This window comes from Cynocephalus volans, chromosome 4, assembly GCF_027409185.1.
Source record: "Cynocephalus volans isolate mCynVol1 chromosome 4, mCynVol1.pri, whole genome shotgun sequence".
Lineage (NCBI taxonomy): Eukaryota > Metazoa > Chordata > Mammalia > Dermoptera > Cynocephalidae > Cynocephalus > Cynocephalus volans.
The window spans coordinates 40,215,395-40,240,344 of record NC_084463.1 but is presented as its reverse complement, the minus strand read 5'-3'; the positions used below and the strand labels follow the sequence as shown (position 1 = coordinate 40,240,344).

The 24,950-nt window shown below is 39.3% G+C and overlaps 1 pseudogene; it reads right to left on the bottom strand.

Moving 5' to 3' along the window:
- Positions 1–3,503: 3,503 nt before the first annotated feature.
- Positions 3,504–24,091, bottom strand: LOC134376043 (uncharacterized; annotated as a pseudogene).
- Between the last annotated feature and the right edge of the window lie 859 nt (positions 24,092–24,950).

Below are 24,950 nucleotides of genomic sequence, written 5' to 3'. Positions count from 1 at the left end.
ACCAAAAGATGGAAAGACATTCCCTGTTCATGGATTGGCAGAATCAATGTAGTGAAAATGTCCATACCACCCAAAGCTGTCTAAAGATTCCATGTGATCCCCATCAAAATACCAATGACATTCTTCGGAGAAATAGGATAAACAATCCACACATTCATATGGAACCACAAAAGACCACAATTATCCAAAGAAATCCTGAGAAAAATAAATAAATAAAGCTGGAGGCATTATCCTTCATGACTTTAAAATGTATTAAAAATCTACAGTAACCAAAACAGCACGATACTCACATAAAAACAGATAATCAGACCAATGAAACAGAGCACCCCAAAATCCACCCACATATTTACAAACAACTGATCTTCAACAAGGGCACCAAGAACATACAGTGGGTAAATTAATAGTGTTAAGAAAACTGGATATTCATATGTAGAAGAATAAAACTGGACCTGAAGCCCTTGCCATATACCAAAATCAACTCAAAGGGTTTAATCATATAAGACCTGAAACATTAAAACTTGAAGAAAACACAGGGGAAACTCTCCAGGATAAGTCTTTATGAATAAGACCCCAAATGTACAGGCAACAAAAGAAAAAAAATAAACAAATGGGATTATATCAAACTAACAAGCTTCAACACAGCAAAGAAAATAATCAACACAGCGAACACACAACCTCAGAATGGAAGAAAGGGAGAAAATATCTGCAAACTATGCATCTGACAAGAGACTAATGTCCAGAACATACAAGGAACTCAAAGAACTTTAGAGTAAAATAATAATAATAATAGTAATCCAATTAAAAAATGGGCAAAGTAACTGAATGACATCTCTCAAAGGAGGACATACAAATAGCCAACGGGTACATGAAAAAATGCTCAACATTACTAATCATCATGGAAATACAAATCAAAACCACACTGAGATATCATCTCACCCCAATTAGACTGGCTAATATACAAAAGACAGAATAACAAATACTGGCAAGGATGCAGAGAAAGGGAAATCTCTCAGCACTGTTGTTGGGCCTTTAAACCAGCACATTATGGAGAAAAGGATGGCAGTTACTTAAACAACTACAGACAGAACTACCATATGATCCAGCCATCCCACTACTGGATATATATCCAAAGGAATGATGTATTAATGTGTTTCTGCTGCTTATGGTAAAATACACAGAACTGGGTATTTTGTAAAGAAAATGAAATTTACTGCTTACAGTTTCTGAGGGTAGGAAGTCCGAAGTCCAGGGAATACATCTGGTGAAGGCTTTCTTTGGTGGTGACTTCGGTGACAGCAGAGTATCACACTGCAAAAATGGTGGAGCAGAGACAGTGAGAGAGAGAGACAGACTCTCCCCTCTCTTCTTTTAAAGCCCTCTGAACCATGACCCTCACCACCACTTTTAATCCATTCACTATGGCAGGGTCCTACAATCTAATCACCTCTTCATGGCTCCACCTCTCAATTGCCATATTAGGATTTCCCACCCTCCTAAAGTCACAGTAGGGGCAAGTTTCTAATACATAAAACTTGGGAGACACAATTCAAGCTTCAGTGAGCTTCAATCCACTACAAATGGAAATCATGTCAAAGTGATACCTGCAATCCCATTTTTATTACAGCTCTATTTCCAATAGCAGGGCTATAGAACCAACCTAAATTTCCATCAATCAGTGACTGGATGAGGAAAATGTGGCATGTATACACAATAGAATACTACTCAGCCACACAAAAAAAAGAAATTATGCCTTTTGAAGCAACATGGATGGGCTTGGAGAAAATTGTGACACAACCCGAGTACAGAAAGAAAAATACCACATGTCCTCACTCATAAGTATTAGCTGAATTCATAAATAAACAAGTGAACAATAAGGAAAGAGAGAGAGAGAAAGAAACAGTGATCACAATATGTTGATTTTCTAGAAGAAGAGAACAGAACTGTGGTTACTAGATGAGAAACAGGGAAGAGAGGAGAGAGGGAGGGGGGTTAATGAGAAATGAATGAGAAATTGGTTAATGGACACCGGGAATGGTTACGAATTGTAATGATGAAGAAGCTAACTATCTTGATCTGACCATTACACAATGTACACTACTACTGATAGTCAATTTTTCACCCCACAAATATGTATAATCAACTATGCTTCAATAAAAAATAAATGGAAAAAACATTTTAAAAATGTAAAAAAGAACTATAATGAAACAGAAGAATTAAGAATTTTGATCATAAATTAAAATTATCATGTGACATTTTTATAAATTGATGTTTTAAATCAATGTGAAACAAAAAAAGCCAGTGCACTGTAGGTTGCTGAACTCATGACCACTTTATAAAACTATAACATGTTTGTTTCATAAAAACATGTCTGATGTATAGCTATTGTATGGCCCCTCATTTACACTGGTTTGATTATTGGTTATACTGACTTCTAAAGGTATATAACATGCTCTTGCAAACTTTTAAGTTTTCAGGATGACAGGATATTTAGAGATTAAACTAGTTTCTATCCAATTCCTAATAGAAAAAAAGACTTGAATCTTGGACACCTTTGGGCTTCTAGACCTACAGACTTATGTGATTAACTGTGAGGGACGTGGGAGTGGAAAATAAAGTTAAGACTTCAAGGACAGACAACAGGACCCTTGCAGAAAAATCACAATGAGAAGGCAGGTGGCGCACTTGGCTGCACATACTCAGAAAGAGCCTGGATATGTGGAGGGGGCAGGAAAGCTGTCCCAGATGTGATCTGACTCTCTGGAAGCACCTCTGTGAGAGACTGAGGTGGATATAACCATGTAGCAATAGAGGTAGTAAGAAAACAGAAAAAAATTCCTATGGATTCCATGTGAGGTGTGAGAGAAAATAGAGTCAAATGTAAAGTATTATTTTTCCTGATTCATTACATAGAATGCATGTGTAAAACACAATGCAATAAGATGAAATAAAATGTGAAAACATTTAAAAACTATTTAGGAGAATAAAATGTGGGGGTATACATGTGACAGTCATCCTTGGAGATTATATAATGCATGTGTTTTCTGCAAACAGACAAGCTGTGTTCAGATCTGGGATCTAGGGAAAAAATAGTAGAAACAGCAGAACATGACCAACAAATGCTGGGCTTTCCTCTTCCCTGCCTCGCTGCCCATTATGCGCTGACTAACCTTGTAGGCTCTGGTTGAGGGTTTCTTCTAATGTCCATGACTCTGCTCCCTGCTCCAACTTGCAGATCACCTCACATTTGGGAATGTAGCAGCCTGTTAATAAGAAACAACACAGAACTTTGTAAACCTACTAAGTCAAGTCCTTAGAAGAATGATAAGAGCTTGGCTTCAGAAGCTGTGCAATGAAGGGGCCAGTTAGAGACTGATGACGTTTACATTCTCCACTCACATTCCCCACAAAATGGAATCTTACCTAAATAGAATTCAACCCTATAAGTGGTTCCCATATTTATCAACAAAGAAGAAAGTGGTGCTCCTAGGACTTACTATGGAGTTTCACTCAGCCAACACCACCAGGCTGCTACAGGTCTCCAGCATCACATCCCTGCACAGGCTCCTCTGAGCATCATCCAGGTACTGCCATTCCTCCCAGGTGAAATCCACAGCCAAATCCTCAAACGACACCAATCCCTGTAATGACACATTTCTCCTCAACTCAAATCATCAGCCCTGGATCACATAACAGGAACCTGGGAGGGGCAAACTTCTATGTGTGTGTGTGTGTCATAGGTGTGTTACATAAGATGCAGCTTCTTTGTACTCGACATGGTGGGAGAAAGAAAAATCACAGAAGACACATTCTGCCTTTTAATAATTTATTAATTACTAAAAACATGATTACAAAGCTTACCTTATAGGTCTAGGATCATTCTTGTTGCTAGTGATAAAAGTATGAATAAAGTCCTGCTCCTTTAAGGAGCTTACGATCTGGTATGAACACATAAGTATAAACACATGCCTAAAATCTTATGTTACATGAACTAATTTAAACAAAAGTTCAATACAGACAGGGATAAGAAAGAAGGAGAAAATATTGTTCTGCTTCATATGCAGTTTGCTGTTCACTGAAGTGACAAAAGATGTTTTAGCTCTTCCATGTGAACCATGTGTTCTCACGAATATGAGGTAGTAGCAAGAGTTAAGTCACAACAGCACAAGGAACATACAATGCGCTAATGGAACTACACACAACACCGTGTCTAGGTAAATGATCCTGTGCTGAGATGACAGACAAATGCAATATTGAAGAAAGTGATTATGGAGTGATTCTGCATTTAAATATTTGGCCCAATTTAAACAAGAAAACATTTTATTCACTAATTTTTTTTTAAATTACTTACAAATGAAAAGCACATACAAAGGTATCCCAAAATGTATTTCTTACATGCGAAAGCATTGTTTGTGTCCACCTGCCCAAGACCAGCTCCGCAGGATTCATTGGACCTGAATAGGTGGTGTGGCTTCAGCGAGGAAAGAAAAGACACGGACCACGATGTCTAGTGCATCAGTGGACAACAACCATAAGAATCTTGCTTTATTTATATTTTTTTTACTTAACCTTTTACATGATGATTTATCTTTTAATCAGAACATTTCTTGTTTTGTTTCTATTGAAAAAGAAAGGTCAAAACGTTCCAAGGCACTCATGCTGTGACACAAACATCTACTCATGCATCAACAGTTCACCCCAAATTCTGTGGCTTGTGGCCAGGAAACTATACAATAGCAGCATGCTTGGCTTTAAACAGCATCACACTTTTAGTTTAAACTATAATTCTTAACCTTTTAAACTTACAATTTAACCCTTTTTTAATCTTACACTTACTATACTTGATTTTAATAACATTGATTAGTTATGTTTGACAATTTAATATTGCTTATACTCTATATTGATCATTTTAATTTATAAACAAAATCACAATGTTTATACCTTTTATTTCCCTGCCAATAGACTCCGGGAACAGCACAGGGGACAAAGTGAAAGGTTAAATGATCCTACTCAAACTAACAAAAACACACTTTATTGTTACCAAGGAAAGAACACGTTCTTGGTAAATCAAGTGAAACTGTGGGAGTGGGGAGAAACAAAGAAATCTGTAACTGGTTGATGATCAAATAATTGTAAACACCACAGCACTCAGACCCACCACCTCCCTGTTGGATGTGGATAGAAATCCAACATAGTAACTTCATTCCACACGTACAAGAACATGACCACAGCCACAATGGGTCCATGCACACATCACTAACAAAAAAGATTAACAACAAAATTAAACTGATCAACCCATACCAAGAACATGCATCAAAAACACCTTTAGTAGTGACAATGCCCTTCAAATAAACCAGTTAATTTTGATGTATTTTAACATGTCCTTTGAGAAACTCCAGGGAATTTCCCAAAGCCATACTAAGCCAAAAGGTTAGGCTGTTTAATTCTGGGAAGCCTTGTCAAGCAACCAAAGGTGAACAAACAAGAAATTCCATGGAGCCGTGCCACACACACGGGACCCCCTTGTAGCCTGCAGAACGGCTCTCGACAGCCACTACAAGGTAAACCCTGACACTTTCCAAACCAAGGGTATAAATAATGAGTCACTATAAGAACAGGTAAGTTATATTACTAGATTTGCATTTTAACATTCATCCACTAGAAGGAGAATGGGAAAAGGCAAGGGAGACTCAGAGGGGAAGAAAACAGGGTAAGAGATGACCACATACATCAGGACACAGAGCAGCAAACACAGAGAAGTGGGAAGTAATCCTATAAAAGGGAACAAATAACAAAAAACAAAAAAGCAGAAACAAACAGAATGTGGTAGAAATTTGTTCTGCAGAGGGTATAAAGAGGAGTTTTAGTCCAAGGCTATGGCAGCTACTTAGGTACTGGCACTGTAAAGTGAAATTTGGAAAATAAGAGAAAAATATAATGAGCAGAGTGACACAGATTCAGACACTTTACAATTGAAATCTCTGTGGAAATGTCCAAATAGCAATTGGATATATGATTCCACGGTTCAGGAGATAGATCTGAAGCTAAAGATTTGGAAACCTCAAGATAAAGATTTGGAAAGTATCAGAATTTCAGTGGAACCCGAAGCTGCCATCAGAATGAATGAACCTAAGAGATTGAAAGAAAACACACACACACACGCACACACACACACACACACCAAATAATTCTTTGATTATCAAAGACATCATGAAGGGACTTTTAGAAATATATTTTAGGTTTCTATTTTTCCACATAAGAAGCTTGGAAGTCACCATTCCATCCCAACAACAACTAAAAAGTTGAACAGCCTGAAAAACTAACAACTCTTCTTAGATCTGTGAAAGGGAAGGACACAGGGCAAACCACTGTCCCCGATTAGAGAGGAAGACAGGAAAATATCCATAGTCATGGCTTACAGAAGAAGACTTAGTAGTGGGAACCACCATGAAAACCAGTGCTGGATCAGGACAACCTGAATTGTGAGTGACACATTGCTGGAGGCTCAGTGCAAACTACTCAGAGTTAAAAACTCCAGGGGAACCCAGTCATAAATGGGCCACCAAAATACTGTGCAATTCACCTCCAAGAACTCCACCAAGTTTCTAAAGGAAATAATAAAGAAAATTCCCCTCCTGCTTCCACCTGTGAGAGGGGAAGAGGCAAACTCTTTTGAAATATGCCAGAACACTCTGTTCTTCTTAATAAGGCTTCAAGAAAAACTACTTCATGAGAGCCTAACCTGTTGTACTATTATCAGAGCCTACTCAACCTGGGTAAAGGGAAATAACTAACTCCAGCCCTCTCTAGCCTTCTGCATGGAAGAAGGGAAATACCCAATTCTGGCCCACTCCAGACATCTTGTCCCATGTAAGGAAAAAGAAAAAAACCAATGGAAAAACACTTATAAAGTTGACAGACCAAAGAAAGAGGCTCATTAAGAGAATGAGACAATGGGCCGAGCCTGTGGCGCACTTGGTAGAGTGCTGCGCTGGGAGCGCGGCAACGCTCCCGCCGCGGGTTCGGATCCCATATAGGAATGGCCAGTGCGCTCACTGGCTGAGTGCTGGTCACGAAAAAGACAAAAAAAAAAAAAAAAAGAGAATGAGACAATGATAGAACTATAAAACATTTCTGCTACGGTCTGAATGTATCCCCCCAAAATCGACAGTTTTAAACATTAACATAATTAACATTATTAAACATATTAAACATTGTGTCCCCCCAAAATTAACTTTATAAGTGTTGAAACTTAATCACCAATGCACTGGATTTATGAGGTGGATCCTATGGGAGGAGATTAAGCCATGAGGGCAAAGCCCTCAGAGAGGAATTAGTGATCTGATAAAAAAGACCAAAGAAAGCCTCTTGGCCCCTTTCACCATGGAAGGACATAAAGCAGGTGCCATCCATGAGGAATGGGTCCTCACCACACAGTGAATCTACTACAGCCTAGATCATGAACTTGCCAGCCTCTAAAACTGGAAGCAATATGTTTCTGTTGTTGATATACTGCCCACTCTAAGGTATACTGTTATAGCCTCCAAAACAAGCTAATACAGCTTCCCCTTCTGCACACCTTATGAACACATTACTGAAGATACATTACAGCACTTCCTCTCCATAGCACATCATGTCTGGCTATTTAAAAAAATTACAAGGCATTCTAAAAAATATTACAAGGCATTCTAAAGCACAAGAAGCATAACTTGAAGTGATGCATCAAAACAACACATGGATAAGATGTTGAAATCATCAGGGGATAATATGTTAAGAGCATAAATGGATAAAGCAGACAACATTCAGCAACAGATGTGCAATGTAAGCAGAGAGAAAAAGTCCTAATAAAGAACCAGAAAGAAATACTACAGATCAAAAACACTGTAACGGAAGTAAAAAATGTTTTTCATTGATTTATTAGTAGACTAGACAGAGCTGAGAAAGAAAAAAAAAACCTGGGCTTGAAGACATGTCAAGAGAAAATACAAAAATTGAAAAGCCAAAAACAAACAACAACAACAATAAAACCACTCAAAAAATAAAACAAACAGACAAAAAAAAAAGATGAAAAGAACACAACATAATATTCAAAGACTATGGAACAACTATGAAAGATATAACATATAGTAATGAGAATAACAGAAGAAAGGGAGAAAAAAATATACCTGAAACAATAATGTCTGAGATCTTCCACAAATTAATGTCAGACACTAAACAAAAGATCCAGGGAGGAAAGATAACACCAAACAGGATAAAGGCCAAAAATCTATATCTAGGAATATTATTTTCAAAATACAGAGAATCAAAAACAAAGAAAAATCTGAAGCAAGCCAAAAGGGGGAAAAAATCTTACCCAGAGAGTAACAGAAGAATTACATCCACCATCTCCTCAGAAAGCACGCAAGCAAGAAGAGAGTGGAGTCAAATATTCAGTGATGGGAGAAGAAACACATCAAACTAGATCTGGAAATAGAGTGGGATTTAACCAAACAACTCTAAATAATACATGGGCCCCCAAAAAAATCTCAAGAGAAATTTAAGAGAATTTTTAACTAAATAAAAATGAAAACCCAACTTATCAAAATTTGTGAAATACAAGAAAAGCAGTTCATTAAAAAAGTTTACGGCACTGAATTCATATATTTAAAAAGAAGAAACATCTAAAATTAATAATCTAAGTTTCTACCATTGGAAACTAGAAATAAAAAGAGCAAACTAAATCAAAAGAAAACAGGATAAAATAATTAAGAATTAGAGCAGAAATAAATAATATTGAAAACAGGAAATCAACAGAGAAAACCAACAACAACAAAAAATCTGGTTTTCTAAAAAGATCAGTAAAATTTATAAGGCTATATCCAGGCTAACTAAAAAGATAAGGACACAGTGCAGAAATTACTAACATTAGCAGTACCAGGATATTACTATAGATCCTGTGGACATTAAAGAATAATAACTACTATGAACACCTCTCTGTGCACACATTTGATAACACAGATGAAATGGATCAATTCCTCCAAAGAAACAATTTGTCCAAACCCACACAAGAAATACACATCTGAATAGGCTTACATTATGAAAATTGAGTGAATAAATAATAGCCTTCTAAAGAAAAAGCACGTGGCCCAGATGTTTTCACTGGTGAATTCCACCAAATATTTAAGGAACAAATTACACCAATTTCCTATAATATATTTCAGAGAACAGAAAATGACATACTTCTCAACTTAATCTATGAGGACAGCACTACTGCAATACCAAAACCAGACAAAGATATGACAGGAATAGAAAACTACAAACCATTATCTCTCTCATAAACATACATGCAAAAATCCTCAACAAAATATTAGCAAACCCAAGAATTATGCAACATAACAAAGTGGTATCTATTCCAAACACACAAGGCTGGGTTATATTTAGACATAAGTTAACTTAATCCATCATATCAAAACACTAAAAAGGAAATAATCACAAGGAATTAAGTAATAAGTAATCACAGCAAGACTGCTAGACACAAAGTTAATATACAAAAGTCAATCACTTGCCTATATACAGTAACAACCAACTATAGGGCTATGGCCCTTCTAACACTAAGGACTGTGACCCTACTAGGCTAAAGGTTAAAGCCCTGTGAAATACATGTGTTTTATTAATGCTAGTACCCTCCACAATACATAAACAAAACGTGGTATATACATACAAAGGAATGTTATTCAGCCTTAAACAGAAAGGAAATCTTGTCGTATGCTACAACATGGAAGTTTGAGGACACTATGAAAAGTGACATAAGCCACACACAAAATGACAAATATTTTATGGGTCCACTGATATGAGTAAAATTTTTAGAAAAACAAAGTAGAATGGTGGTTGTCAGGAGCTAAAAGGAGGGGGAAATTGAGAGTCAACATTTAATGGGTATAGAGTTTCAGTTTTCCAGGATAAAAAGTTCCGAATATCTGATGCAAAACAGTATGAGTATACTGAACACCACATAAATGTTATGAAATGGTTAAGATGATAAATTTGATATTATGTGTGTTTACCAAAATTAAAATAAGTTATGTTTTTAAATTATTTTAAGGGTCAATAGATGAACCAAACTAAAATATTAACAAATACTTAATCAACTGAAAATAAGTTAGGGAAGGAAAAGCAGAGGATCAAAAAGCAGATGAGACATACAGAAAATAAGTAGCAAAGTGATCGATCCAAATCAAACCTTATTCTTAATTTGTTAAAATGAAATAGGACTAAACACTTTCCATAAGGCAGACTGTCAGCTTTGATAGGAAAGTAAGATGCAAAAACACACTATCCAGAGAGATACATTTTAAATACAAAGACACAAACAGACTAAAAAAATGGAAAAAGATATGCTCCACAGACACTAATCCAAAAAGCTTAAGTGGAAATATTAGTAGTAGCCAAAGGAAACTTCAAGACAAAATATATTACCAGAAATAAAAAACACTTTCACAATAATCAAAGGATCATATGTAAGGATAACACAACAATTATAAATGTGGCTGTGCCTAAACACAGAGCCTCAAAGTAAAGTCTTGTGTTGCTTAACAACTGAAATATGTTCCAAGAAATGCGTTATTAGGCAATTTTGTCATGGTGTGCACCTCACAAAGTGTACTTACAGAAACCTGGATAATATAAATTACTACACACCTAAGTGGTATGTTATAGAGTACTGTTTTGATCACTGTCATATTTGTGCTCTGCTGTTGACTGAAACACCATTATGTGACACATGACTACCTGAAACAAAAAACAACAGAACTAAAGTGGGAAATTGACAAATTGACAATTATAAATAGAGAATTAATACTCCTCTCAGTAACAGATGGGACAACCAAATAAAAAATAAGAAATTTAGATTAGTTTCTAAATAAATGAATAAAAATAATCTCATATTTTATGTTTTGATACCAAACTACGACTGTGAATTTAAAATGTTTGGTTAAGAAAACACACAGATTCTGTATAAAATTGGGGTTGGCAATAATTGATTCAATATGGTACCAAAAGCTTAAACAACAACAACAACAACAACAACCACAAAAAAGATAAGTTGAACTGAATAAAATTAAAATATTTTCTGCATTAAATGACACTATCTACAGGGTGAAAAGGCAACCCGCTAAGTCTGGGAGAATATTTGCAAAGCATGTATCTCATAAGAGATTAATATCTGGAAAAAAAATGTATATATAAACCCTACAACTCAAAAACAGGAGTAAAAAATTGACAGAAAAAGATACACAAATTGCTGATAAACACATGGAAAGATAGTCAACATCACTAGTCATTAGAGAAATGCATATCAAAATGACAATAAAGTATCACATTACACCTATTACAATGGCCATCACAAAAAAACAACAAAAAACAGCAGGGTTGGCAAGGATGTGGAAATTGCAATCCTGAAGCATTACTGGTGAGAATATAAAGTGTGGAAGATGCTATGGAGATTCCTGAAAAAAACTAAACATAGAATTATCATAGGATCCTTCAACTCCACTGCTAGGCATAACCCAAATTACGTGAAAGCAAGAACTAAAACAAACATTGGTACATGTATGTTCATAGCAACATTATTCATAATGGCCAAAAGGTGGAAGCAACCCAAGTGTCCACTGAAGGAGGAATGGATGAACAAAATGTTCTCAATACAAAGAATAGAATATTATGGAGCTTTAAAAAGTAAAATTAATTTTCATTACAATATGGATGAATCTTGAAGATGTTATATTGCATGAAATAAGTGAGTCACAAGATGACAAACATTGTAAGATGCCACTTTACGTGAGGCTCCTAGAGTAGACAAATTCACAGAGATAGAAAGTGGAATAACGCTTGCCACGTCCCAGAGTTCAGGGGAATAGGAGTTTAGTGTTTGATGAGTAGAGAGTTTCATTGGGGGAAAATGAAAAATATCTGTCGATGGATGGTGGTGATGGTTGCAAATTAATGTGAACATACTTAATGCCACTGAACTGTAACCTTAAAAATGATTAAAGGGTTAAATTTTATGTTATGTATAATTTATCACAAAACAGTCTGTTTTTAGTCAACTATTAACCACAGCTTTAATGCATAATTGATGCAAACATTTATATTACCCTACTAATTTTTAAGTGATTAGCTGAAATAACAGAATTAAATATAATCTTTAGAGTTAGAAAACATGAAAAGCCATTTTTGAGCTAGAAACCTATAATTTTGTCTAAGTACAAACTACTGCTAAAATTACTGAAGTACACAGCAAAAGGTACAAAAGATTAAAACATTTGCTATTTTTATTCTTTGCACGTGTTTCTCTTGACTCTCATTCAAAGGTATCCCAGTAACTCCTATGACTGTCACTTGTCAGTAGCACAGCTCAGGAGGCACAGAATCTCATCACTGAGCAAACACGCCCTTCAGGTTCTGCCAAGAGTGACATTTCTAATGTTAAAAAAGAAAGTTACTGTATCCATTTTTGAGTACCAAAAGTTCCTACCCTTCTATGGGCACTGCATGTAGCCATTAGAATAAACATTTAAAAACACAGAAACAAAGGTAGCAGGATGTGATGCCAGATGAGACTGCAACTGAGAGAGAGGGAGGAGACCAGGAATAATCCCCTGTTGGTGGTTTGGGTCAAGGCTAGCAGGTAGTAATACCATATATGAGGGTGCTTCATAAAGTTCCTCGGAAAATAGAACTAAAAGATAAGAGGAATCTTTCCGTGAAACTTTTGAAGTACCTTTCTTATATGGGAAGAATGGTGCATGTGTTTTCATTGTGGATTTGTTGAACTTGAGATGACGAGCAGCTCAGGTCACACGGTAACTTGGTGGCCCATAGTCAAGCGTTCAGTTTCTACTAAGGCCCAGTAGCAGGCCAAGAGCTGTTTCTCAAAAGGAAAGTAGTTATCTGCGGATGATGGCAGGGCCTTGGTCCAAAATCCTAAGGGTCTCCTCTGTGATTCACCTATAGGGGCCTGCCAAAGGCTCCGTACTGCATCCTTATCTGCCACTGCCACTTCAAGGACCATTGTGTCTGCTGGATCATATGGCCCAAGGGGCAGAGCAGCCTGCACAGCAGCCTGGACCTGTTGCAGACCCTTCTGCTCTGGGCCCCAATCAAAAATAGCAGCCTTTCATGTCACTCGGTAGATGGGCCGGATAACACCCCCAAGTGAGGATGTGTTCTCCCCACCAAAACTCATGTGGAAATTTGATCTTCAATGTGGCAGTGTTTGAAACTGATTGAGTCATGGGGGCAGATCCCTCATGAATGGATTAATGCTCTCCCTGGGAGAAGGGGGATTAATGAGTGAGTTCTTGCTCGATTAGTTCCCCCAAGAGCTCGTCGCTTAAAAAGACGCTGGCACCTTCTCTCTCTCTCTCACTTCCTCTCGACATGTGATCTGCTTGTATCCGCCAGCTGCCTGCCACTTTCTGCCATGAATAGAAGCAGTCTGAGGCCCATGCCAGATGCAGCTGTCCCAGAATCGGAAGCCTAATAAACCTCTCTTCTTTATAAATTGCCCAGTCTCAGGTAATTGTGTTATAGCAACACAAAATGGACTAATACACTAACAAAGAAGTATTTCCAGGAGATCACGGATAGTAATTTCAAATATGGCAGAAGATTCAAATAAAATAAAGCAAATAAGCAGTCTTTGGATTGGACACCTATTTAAGTTACTGGTGAACTTCTGAAGAACTGAACTAAGACTACATTGAGTTGGGCAAAGTGCAAATTAGCAATGAAAATACTCATCAGAAAGTATAACATTTGGAATGGCTGTGGTACAACCTGCATATACAGACCAGCTGAGAGAAATGTATGCAGTTATTTAAGAAACTGTAAAGGGGCTGGCAAGTTAGCTCAGCTAGTTAGAGCTCAGTGTTATAACACCAAGGTCAAGGGTTCGAATCTCCCTATAGTCCTCCCCACCCCCCCCAAAAAACCTGCAGTAGATTCTATCCTCCACACATTCTAGGTTTTATCCACGAAACAGGTGGGGACTTGCAAGGGCTGTTTGGGACCACAGTATTTTACTAATTCCAGAAAAACCTTACTAACTGATTTGTGCTTTAGCACTAGGTAACCATTACCACTGCAGAACCCTATTAATTTCCAGGTCAGCAGTAAAACACTGTCCATTACATCACCTACGTGACCAATAAAGACTTTGCTTCAGACTTCATATCCTATGAGAATTTAGCATGTTCTGTCTTAGTCCGTTTTCACATTGCTATAACAGAATACCTGAGACTGTGTAATACATCAAGAACGGAGATTTGGCTTATGATTCTGGGACAGCTGCATCTGGTACGGTCCTCGGGCTGCTTCTACTCATGGAGGAAAGTGGCAGGCAGCCAGCAGGTACAAGCAGATCACATGGTGAGAGGAAGCAAGAGAGAGAGAGGGGAGGTGCCAGGGTCTTTTAAACAACCAGCTCTCATGGGAATAGAGCGAGATCTCACTCAGGCCCCCCTCCACCAGGAAGAGCATTAATACTTTCTTGAAGGATCAGCCCCCATGACTCAAACAGCTCCCAACACTGCCACATTGGGGATCAGATTTCCACATGAGTTTTGGTGGGGAAAACACGTCCAAACTCTATCATTCTCCTCTTAGGGTCAATTCCAATCATATAATAAATGTGTCTTTTTGCCCTGGTATCAGAAAGACCAGAGACCAATTTACATTTAACTTAGATGGCCGTAAGGCCTTGTAACCTGCCTTTATCAACATGTCAACTTTATCCTGCTTACGTGTATTTCTCTGATGCTGAATTTTGTTTACATTTCTCCATTTTTAATTAAACTCTTATAAAGCTCCTAAAATAAAATGTAAAACAAGCTGAGGAATAAATAAACAACTTACCAGAGATGTACGCATTTTCTTTGCTCTTGAAAACACATAGAGGACTCTGGAATTGTACCTCGAAGAGAAGGTGAATGGAGGCGGTCATGAGAGAAATGGTGACACTTGCTCCTAGAGTCTGCTGTGCAAAGTGCTCTACACAATAGCTGGAAAAAACAAAACGAAATAAGGTTGGCTGTGGGGCAAGAGTCGCTTACACACAAGCAAGGGCAGGAAAGACCTCATCAAAAGAGCACCCACAATTCTATTCATTGGTAGAGATTAAACACACGATTTATCCTTAGGTTAGTGAAAATATTGACTTGCTAGTGATTTGGTAACAATTAATGTTACTGTGAAGAAATAATTTAAAAATTTTAAAGATGGTTGAATAAATTACACTACATCAAAAAAAGGCACATTATGCCCTCATTAAAATTGACTTTATAGAGAAATACTTGGGTGGTATTAACTATGTTCCTATTAATACATATGTACTATATAGGACTCTAACAATAGTATAGCCACTAGAACACCTCTTGCTTTTATAGACCTAAACTTCATGGAAGAAAAGCATCTGCAAACTAACATTTTTGGCCCATGATTTATAGGAAAAAAGTGCACATAATGTATATTAATTGCAGCACACTTTTCCAGTAATGGTTCCCAATGACACGTCACCTTGTATCCACACCTTCATGTAGTTCCCTCCTACAATGACCCCGGGCTTTGCCATTTCACTTGTTTTGGTCAATGGGACACTAGTAAAAGGGATATGATCATAGTTCTGAAAAGTAGTTGCCCAACAGTTTGCCTTCTTGGAATACTGTCATTTGGGGAAGAAGCCCGAGGGCATGCCTGTTGGAAACACATGCCCTATGCAAGAGCCAGCACAAACCACCAGACACGTGAGTGAAGTCTTCCTAAGGAACCAGCCTCAGTCAAGGAACCCGAAGCCTAATGCCTCACTTGTGCTCCCATGTGACACCAGCATAGATACTGCCCAGCTCAGCCAGCCAAAAATGCTGACTCACAGAATCACAAACAGATAAAATGGTTGTTTTTCAAACCAGTAAGTTTTTGTTGATTTGCCCTGCATCAAACTCTGTTACCTGTAATCCCCCAGAACTCAAGACGTTTTTAACGTATTGATGTAGGAGAGAAAGAACGAACTATATGCCAATTACAATCAACAGAACTTCACAATCACATGTAGAAATTTTCATAAACATGATAAATGTCAACCAGATGGACCTTGGCCAGGTTGCTGGCACTAATAAGGCCACGTGACCATCCTTTCTATGGCCGCCGCCCTCCGCATAGGGTCCCCACCATCCCTCTATTCCCCCAACCGTCCCTTCTAGGCCCCACCGTCCCCCAGCTCCCTACCTTGCTCCTTCTGTCCCTTTCCCGGTGCAGGCCTCATCCCACCTCCTTACCCCAGCCCGTGGGACTTTGGGGAGAGGACAGCTCATCACCTCTTCGTCCGGGCGGACCACGCCGAGGCACAGGCGGAAGCGCTTGGGCACAGGACGAGGCCCAGGCGAGAGCCGCCGCCCACCTGAGGAGCTGCAGGAGGCTGCAGGACGGCGAGAAACGGCCGTTTACAGCGGAGAACCGTTTACGCAAAGAACCGGACTCAGCAGATGCGGCCCTGAGCCTGCGCGAAGCCGTGTGAGCGCTCGCGCGCCTGCGCGGGCTGAGGGCACCGGACGCGCGTGCGTGGAGGCTCGGCGAGCCGAGGCTTGGATCCGGCGGGAACAGCGCACTTGGAAGCCGAGGCTTGGATCCGGCGGGAACAGCGCACTTGGGCACCGGTTCAGTACCTGTTCCTTGCGGTTGCCGCTGCGGCCTGAAGCGATTCGCAGGGCTTGGGCATCCGGCCACAAGAATAAAACATGTAGGAAACAGCCAAAATATTTATGGTAAGGATCTCTTCTTCCAAGACAGTACCTTAAGCTTGACATCCCATAGCAAAGACAGAAGACAAAAAAAAGCCGAACACTGTATGAAGAGATCCTTTTATAAAAGTCTTAATACCATTCATAAGGAAAGAAGCCTCATGATCTAATCATCTCCTAAAGGACCCACCTCTTAATGAAATGCACTGAGATAAGTTTCAATATAAAATTTGGAGGGACACATTCAACTCATAATGAAAAAGAAAAATTCACAAATACGTGAAACTAAACAACATGCTCCAGAACAACTCGTAGGTCAAAGTGTAAATCAAAACATAAATAAATAAGTTAATTAATTAATTAACAAACAAACAAATAAAAATATTATGAGAAAAGCAAAAAAGGAGACATGACATATCAGGACAGCAGTTGTAAAGGAAAGTTTGTAGTAATATCTGCATTAAAAAACAACCTCAGAAGAACCACCTAATATTACCACTGGAGGACTAGAAAAGTAAGAATAAACAAAGCCCTAAGTTTGATATTTCCCCAAAGAAGGGGTGAAATATCAAAAATAAACAGAGAAGGAAATAAAATAGAAACTAATAAAACAATAGAGAAGGTCAACAGAACTATGATGTATGTTTGTTTTCTTAAAAGATAAACAAAGTTGATAAAACTTTATCTAGGTTAATAAGAAAGAAATGAAAGGACACAGATAAATAAAATAAAAAGTGAAAGAATACATTACAACTGATGTCAGAGGGAAAACAAAAACTAAGAAACTAGTCTCCTGAAGTTTAGAGCAACAAAATGGATACCTAGAATAAACTATTACATTTTTACACACATACAATTTTCAAGGACTAAATTATGAAGAAATAGATAATCTGAACAGAACAATAACAAGTAAGGAGGTTGAGTAAGTAGTAGTAGTAGTAGTAGTAATAATAATAATTTTAAAATTCTCATTAAATAAAAGCCAAGAACCCAAGGGCTTCAGAGTTAAATTCTACCAACCACTTAAAGAAGAACTAATATCAATTCTTCTCAAATTTTTCCGAAACATTCAGGATGGAACACTTCTGATCTCACATTAGAAAGCCAGTATTACCTTACATAAAGTCAGACAAGAACACTGCAAGAAAAATAATTAAGGCCAATCTCACTCATAAATTCAGATGCAGAATATCCTCAGCAAAATACTAAGAAACTGAATTCAACAGCACAGTAAAAGATTTATTCACCATGAAGAAGTTAGGTTTATTTCTATGAGGTAAACGTGTTTTAATAAATGCAAATCAGTAAATGTGATCTACCACATTAATGGGATAAAATACAAAACTATGTGATCATATAGATACAAAAAACAAAAGCAGTTGACAAAATTGAACATGCTCTCAGCAAATGACAAAAAGCTCAGTAAATTAGGTATTTAAATTAGAAAAACTGTACTTCTACAGAATAAAGGCAATCTATGACAAGGTAATTCTAACATCATACTCAATAGTGAAAACTTGAAAGATTTCCTCCAAGTTCAGAAATAGACAAGAATACCTACTCTTTTCACTTCTATTTACAATAGTACTGGAAGTCCTTGCCAAAAATTTAAGTAAGAAAAAGAAAAAAAAAAGATCCAAGTGAGAAAGAAAGAATACTGAGAAATAAATTTAACCAAGGAGGTGAAATATCTGTGCACAGAAGACTATAAAAAATTGATGAAAGCAATTGAAAAAGACAAAAATAAATGGAAATATTTGGTGTTTATTATTTTGAAGAATTAATATTGCTAAAATATAAATGATGCCTAAAGTGATCTACACATTCAATGCAATCTCTATCAAAATTCTAATGCCATTTTTCACATAAATAGAAAAAAAAATCCCAAAATTTGTATGGAACCACAAAAGACCCCAAATAGATAAACAGATGAGCAAAAAGAACAAAGCTGATGGCATCACCTGACCTGATTTGAAAATATAATGTAAGGATACAGTAATTAAATAGAGCATGGCACTAGCATAGAAAAAGATGTATAGACCAGTGGAAGAGTATAGAGAGCCCCAAATAAATCCATACTTTTATGGTTGATTGATTTTTGACCAAAATGCCATGAACACACAATGGGTAAAGAACAGCTTCTTTAACAGTGTCAGAAACACTGAATATCCACATCCAGAAAAATAAAAATGGGCCATATTTTACCCCATATCTATAATGTTTATAAATATAAACCTAGAATAAATCAAAGAATTTAACCTCAGACCTGAAACTGTACAACTACTAGAAGAAATCACAGGGTAAAAGCTTCATGACATTAGCCTGAGCAAAGATTTTTTGGACATGATCCCTCAAACACAGCCAACTAAGGTAAAAATAGACACATGAGATTTCATAAAACTAAAAAGCTTATGTAAAATGAAGGAGACAATCAACAGAATAAAGAGACAACCTACAGAATAAGAAAAGCATCTGGGAACCGTACATTTTATAAATGGTTAATATCCAAAATATATAAGAAACTGAACTCAACAGCAAGAAAACAAACAACCCAATTAAAAGGAGTGGGGGGAAAAAACCTCTTGAAAATATATTCACAAAACAGGATATATAAAGGATGTCAAGCATATGAAAAAATAACGTTCAACATCACTAGTCATCAGAGAAAGGCAAAGATGCAGCTAATAGATAAGACCTCACAGCTGTTAGCATGGGTATTATTTAAAAAGAAAGAAATAAAACACTTGGAATGGGAATGGAGAAAAGCAGACGCTTGTATACTGTGTGTGGGAATGTAAGTTGGTAAAGGTATCATGAAAATTAGTATGGACATTCCTCAAAAATATTAAAAATAGATGTGGGGAAAATAGAATAGTTTGGTCAGGGCCCTCACCTTGGGTCCAGTTGGGTGTGGTTCAGCATTCTTTGTGAGCAAATTGTGTGTGTGGGTGTGGGTGTAGATGGGTGGGTGGAGTTCGTGCACATGCACACCAGTGTATCTTTTTAGTTTTGTTGCTATTGTGTTCCTCAGGGGGAGGGAGAGAGCAAGAGAGAGAGAAAAGAGAGAGGTGGAGAGAGAGAGAGAGAGTTGAGAGAGAGTTTGAGTAAAGCAGTTAGGTGGGCATCGGCCTTGGGCATCTGCCCGGTGCAGCCATGCTTTTCCAAACCTATGGATGCAAGGAACTTTTGGCTTGTTATCTAGTTCACAGACCTGCATGAAGAGGTCTGGTGACCTGGCCTGGTGTGTGAGGGGTCTGGGAACCCAGTCTGGCATGTGAGAAGGGTTCGTGGCCCAGTCTGTGAATGGGCTTGAGGGGTCTGGGAGCTCCAGACCCAGCCCTAGCTCAACAGTCGGCCCAGTCAGTGCAGGATTACCAGCAGGTAAAAGAGCCCCGCAACTGGTGTGGTGGCCTAGCCAGACAATAGAACTACCATATGATTCAGCAATTTCACACAGGGGTGTGCATCTAAAATAAATGAAATCAGTATGACAAAGAGATATTTGTACTCCTGTGTTTATTGCAGTATTATTCACAATAGCCAAGATATGAGGTTAATCTACATGTCCATCAGGTCTAAATAAACAAAGAAATATGGTATATATAAACAGCAGGATACTTTTCAGCCTTAAAAAAAGAAAAAGAAAATCCTGTCATTTGTAAGAAAGTGGATGAACCTGGGGGCCATTATGCTAAGTGAAATATGCACAGAAAGACTAATACTGCATGATCTCACTTATAAGTGACTCCAAAAGATTCTTACTCACAGAAGCAGAGGACAATGGTGGTTACCTGGGGGAGAGGGGAGGTGGCAGATGGAGACCTGTTGGTCAAAGGATACAATATTTCTGATAGAGAGAAGGAGTAATTTCAGTACATATATGTATATATAGTTGTACAACATGGTGACTATAGTCACCAATAATGTATTCTATACCTGAAAATTTCTAGGAGAGTAGATTATAAAAGCTGTCACCAGAAAACATGATAAATATGTAAGGTAATACATATGTTAATTAGTTTGGATTTTTTTTCTTTCCACAAGTGTACATATTTTAAAACTTTATAAACATGTACAATTTTTGTCAATAAAGCTAATTAGTTAATTTTTAAAAAGAGAAAAAACAATCACATTTACAATAGAATGAAGAAGAGTAAAATGCTTATTAAAAAAAAAACAACCAAGGGGTAGAAATGTGTGCTTGTAGAAAACTACAAAACATTGCCAAAGAAATTAAAGAAACAAATTAATAGACAGGTATCCATGTCCACAGGTTGAAAGAATTAATATTGTTAAAATGTTCATAAAACTTAGAGCAATCTGCAGATTCAAAGCAATCCTTATCAAAATGCCAGTGGTGTTTTCTTTTTAAGAAATAGAGAAAAAAATCCTAAAATGTGCATGGAATATCAAAGGACCCCAAATAATCAAACCACATGTGACAACGAAAAGCAAATCATTGGCTCTCACACTTTCTGATTTCAAAATGTATTACAAAGTTACAGTAATCCAGACAGTGTGAAACTTGCACAAAGACAGACATTTAGACACATGGGATAAAATGGAAAGCTCGGAAATAAAATCTCACACGAGGGTACTTCAAAAATTTGTGGAAAAAATAGAATTAAAAGATAACTGGAGCACCCTCATATATTGTCAAATAAACCTCATCAAAAGGCAAGACTACAAAATCAGGAAAGACTAGTCTCTTCAACAAATGGTGCTGGGAAAACTGGATATTCATGTGCAAAAGAATAAAGTTGGACCCTTATCTGACACCATTTAGAAAATTGACTTAACTGAATTAAAAACCTAAAGGTTCCACACCTTGGTTGCCTGTGATTGTGCTCAAATGCCTCCCTGAAAATCTCCCAGTCACTTGTAGGCTATCGTGGGAATTATCAGACACATCTGCACACGTGGCTGGGGTGGTGAGCAGCAGGTTACAGACATCCCATGAGATTCAGGGAGAAGAAAGCAGAGAGAGAACTCAAGAAAAGCCTCTCAAATGCTTTACAACTGAAGACCCACAGGTGACTCCCAGGGCCCTCTTACCTGTAACAGGAGACAAGGTGGAACAGACACTTCCCACACATGATGGAGGCAGGTGACGTCTCTCGGTGTGGACGACAGGTCGCCTTTGGTGGCAGACGCCTTGCAGACGGCGGAGGGCTGCCGGGAGTGGCAGGTGCTCACTCCGATCGCTTGCTGGTCTGCAGGGTGCTGAGGGGGTGGGGGCGAGAACGGTGAGTGGGAGGGAGTGTGCTGACCTTGTGGGATGGCTGCGCTCAGCTGAGGTCCGCCTGCACCGCCCTTTACCGGCTGCCCTTGAGCACAGTGTCGCCCAGCACGGGGACTGAATGCCGCTGGGGGACATCCCCGGTCGGCGTCGCTAAGGACTGCTTGGCGATGGGCAGCTCGGTCTCCAGCTCCTTCATCCGGTTGTCCTCGAGGTCCAGCTGGGAGCGCAGCACAGTGGCGTGGTCTGGGGCCTCCTTGCAGTGGCGCCGCAGCTCCCACTTCTCCTTGGCCAGGGCTTTGACCGCGTCCTCGCTCTCCTTGAGGTGCTGCTGGTAGCCGCAGATGAAGTCGCCGAGCTGCTCCTCGTGGCTCTCCAGCGCGGCCCACAGCTGCTGCATCTGGCTCACCAGGTCTCTCTTCTCACGCTCTAAGGGCGTTGGATCGTTTTCATGTCCTGCAAGGATTCTTTGCCGCTGGCTGCCTCCTGTTCCTTCTGGGCAGGCTGGATCCTGAGCGCCCAGGCCGAGAGGACCTCAAAGGACGTGCCGCCCTGCGACTCTCCCAGGTCCTCCGCCAGCATCTCCTTGATCTGCCGGAGAAGGCGACCTTCTTCCTGGAGGTGACACTTCTTCCCGCAAGAGCACAAGCTGGCTGCAGACGCACCGCAGGAACCGCAGTCGCCGGGGCGCGGGCCGATCGCAGGGCCCCGCCGCGTGAGCGCACGACTCGGAGGCTGCCGGCCCCGGGGGAGCGCGCGGGACCTGCTCCAGCTGCGCAGGAAGGTGCCCGCTCGCCTTGTGCCCTGAGCTGGCCGATGCGCTCCCAGGTGCCGGAGTCCGCCGCCGGCGTGCCGCGTGCCGGGGAGGGGGACGCTGCCCGCGGCGGTGCGGCAGACAACCATGGTCGGCGCCTGTGACAGTCCCGGGGTCCGCCACAGCCAGGGGGCTCAGGGGAGCACCTGCCCCGCCGCCGGCCCGGCCGCCCTCCGGTGCCGGACCAGGGCTCCCCCGCCCTCCTGACGCTGGGGGATCCGCAGCCGCCCGCCCGCCGCACGAGAGCAATTCGGCTGCGGAGCCTCTCCCGTGGGAACCGCTCCAGGCCTCGGCTCTTCTCCGCTCGCTCTTTCCGGGCTCGCGAGGGCTGGCCGCTCGGCCCGGCCCCGACCCCTGGCTTTTAGCCATTCTCATAGATGTGTAGCCGCAGCTTATGTGGCTTTAAGTTGATTTGTATTATTAAAATTGCTCACATTTTTATCATCCTTAAAGAAATTTTATTGACATTGTGATTATACTATCTATGGGGTACGATCTGATGCTTTGATACGTACATGTTGTGTAATAATCGGGTCACTGTGGTTATGTCTTACTCCTCTCATGCGCTTATCGTTTTGGGTGGTGAAAACATACACGTATCATGTGATGTACAAAACTTAACTGTTAATCATAGTCACCCTACCGTGCCATGGAACATCAGAACTTCTCTCTCCCTTCTTATTGAATTTTTACCCATTGGCCAACCCCTTCCTGTTCCCCTGCACCCAACTTCCCCAGTCACTGGTAACCACTGTTCTATGTTCTGCCTCTATTCTATCAACTTCTTTTTTTAAAGATTCTGCAAAGGAGTGAGGGGTCATATGCTATTTGTCTTTCTGTGTTTGGCTTCCTTCACTTAACATACTGTCCTCCAAGTTCCTCCATATTGCATTGAATGACCAGGTTTCATTCTATTTTTATGGCCGAATAATAATCCATTGTATATAAACACCACATTTTAAAATCTATTGATCCATTGGTGGCACACTTAGGTCGATTCCATATGTTGGTTATTATAAATTGTGCTGTAGTTTACATCGGAGTGCAGATACCTGTTCAACATACCATTTCCTTTTGGTATATACCCACGAGTGGGATTGCTAGAAGAATTGTAGTAATAGTTTTAATATTTTGAGGAGCCCCCATATGGTTTTCCATAGAGGCTGTGTTGGTTTAAACTCCCACCAACAGTGTGCAAGTGTGTGCTTTTCTCCACATCCTCATCAAATCTAGTTTTCTTTTGTCCTTTGTCTTTTCGATACTCGCCATTGTATCAAGAGCAAGGTGATATCTTGTTCTGATTTGCATTTCCCTGACGGTTAGTGATGTTTAGCATTTTTTTTTATATGCCTGTTGGCCACTTGTGTGTCTTCTGAGATGTACTTATTGAGAAATGCCTATTAAGATCCTTTGCCCATTTCTCAGTTGGGTCATTTGGTTTTTTGCTAAGTCCTTATGTATTCTTGATAGTAACCCCTTGTCAGATGTACAGTTTGCAAATATGTTCCCCCATTGTGTAGATTGTCCCCTTACTCTGTTAAAAGTTTCCTTTGGTATGGGAATTCTTTTTCGATTGATATAATCCTACTTGTCTACTTTTGCTTTTATTGCTTGTGCTTTTGAAGACTTATTTTGAAAAATCTCTTGCCCAACTCCATGTCGTTTCCATAGGGGATCATTTTCCCTAGGTTTTCTTCCAGTAGTTTCACCAGTTTGAGTTTTACATGTAAATCTTTAATCCATTTTGATTTGATTTTTGTATATGTTGACAAGTAGGAGTATAGTCTCATTCTTCAGCATTTGGGTATCCAGTTCTCCCAGCACCATTTATTAAAGAGACTTTCTTTTCCTGAATATATATATATATATATTGTATTAGTCCATTTCTGTCACTTATAACAAAATACCTGGAACTGGGTAACTTTTACAAAACCAAAATTTATTGTTTAGAGTTTTATAGTCTGGGAAGCCCATAGGCCATGGAACACTTATGGTGAGGGCCTTCTTTGGGGGTGGCTTTACAGCAACACAGAGGTCTCACTGGCAGAAATGGTGGAGCAGAGAGATAATTCCTCATGCACTTTCTTTTTAGAGCCCTGAGAACCATGCCCATGACTACCATTTTTAA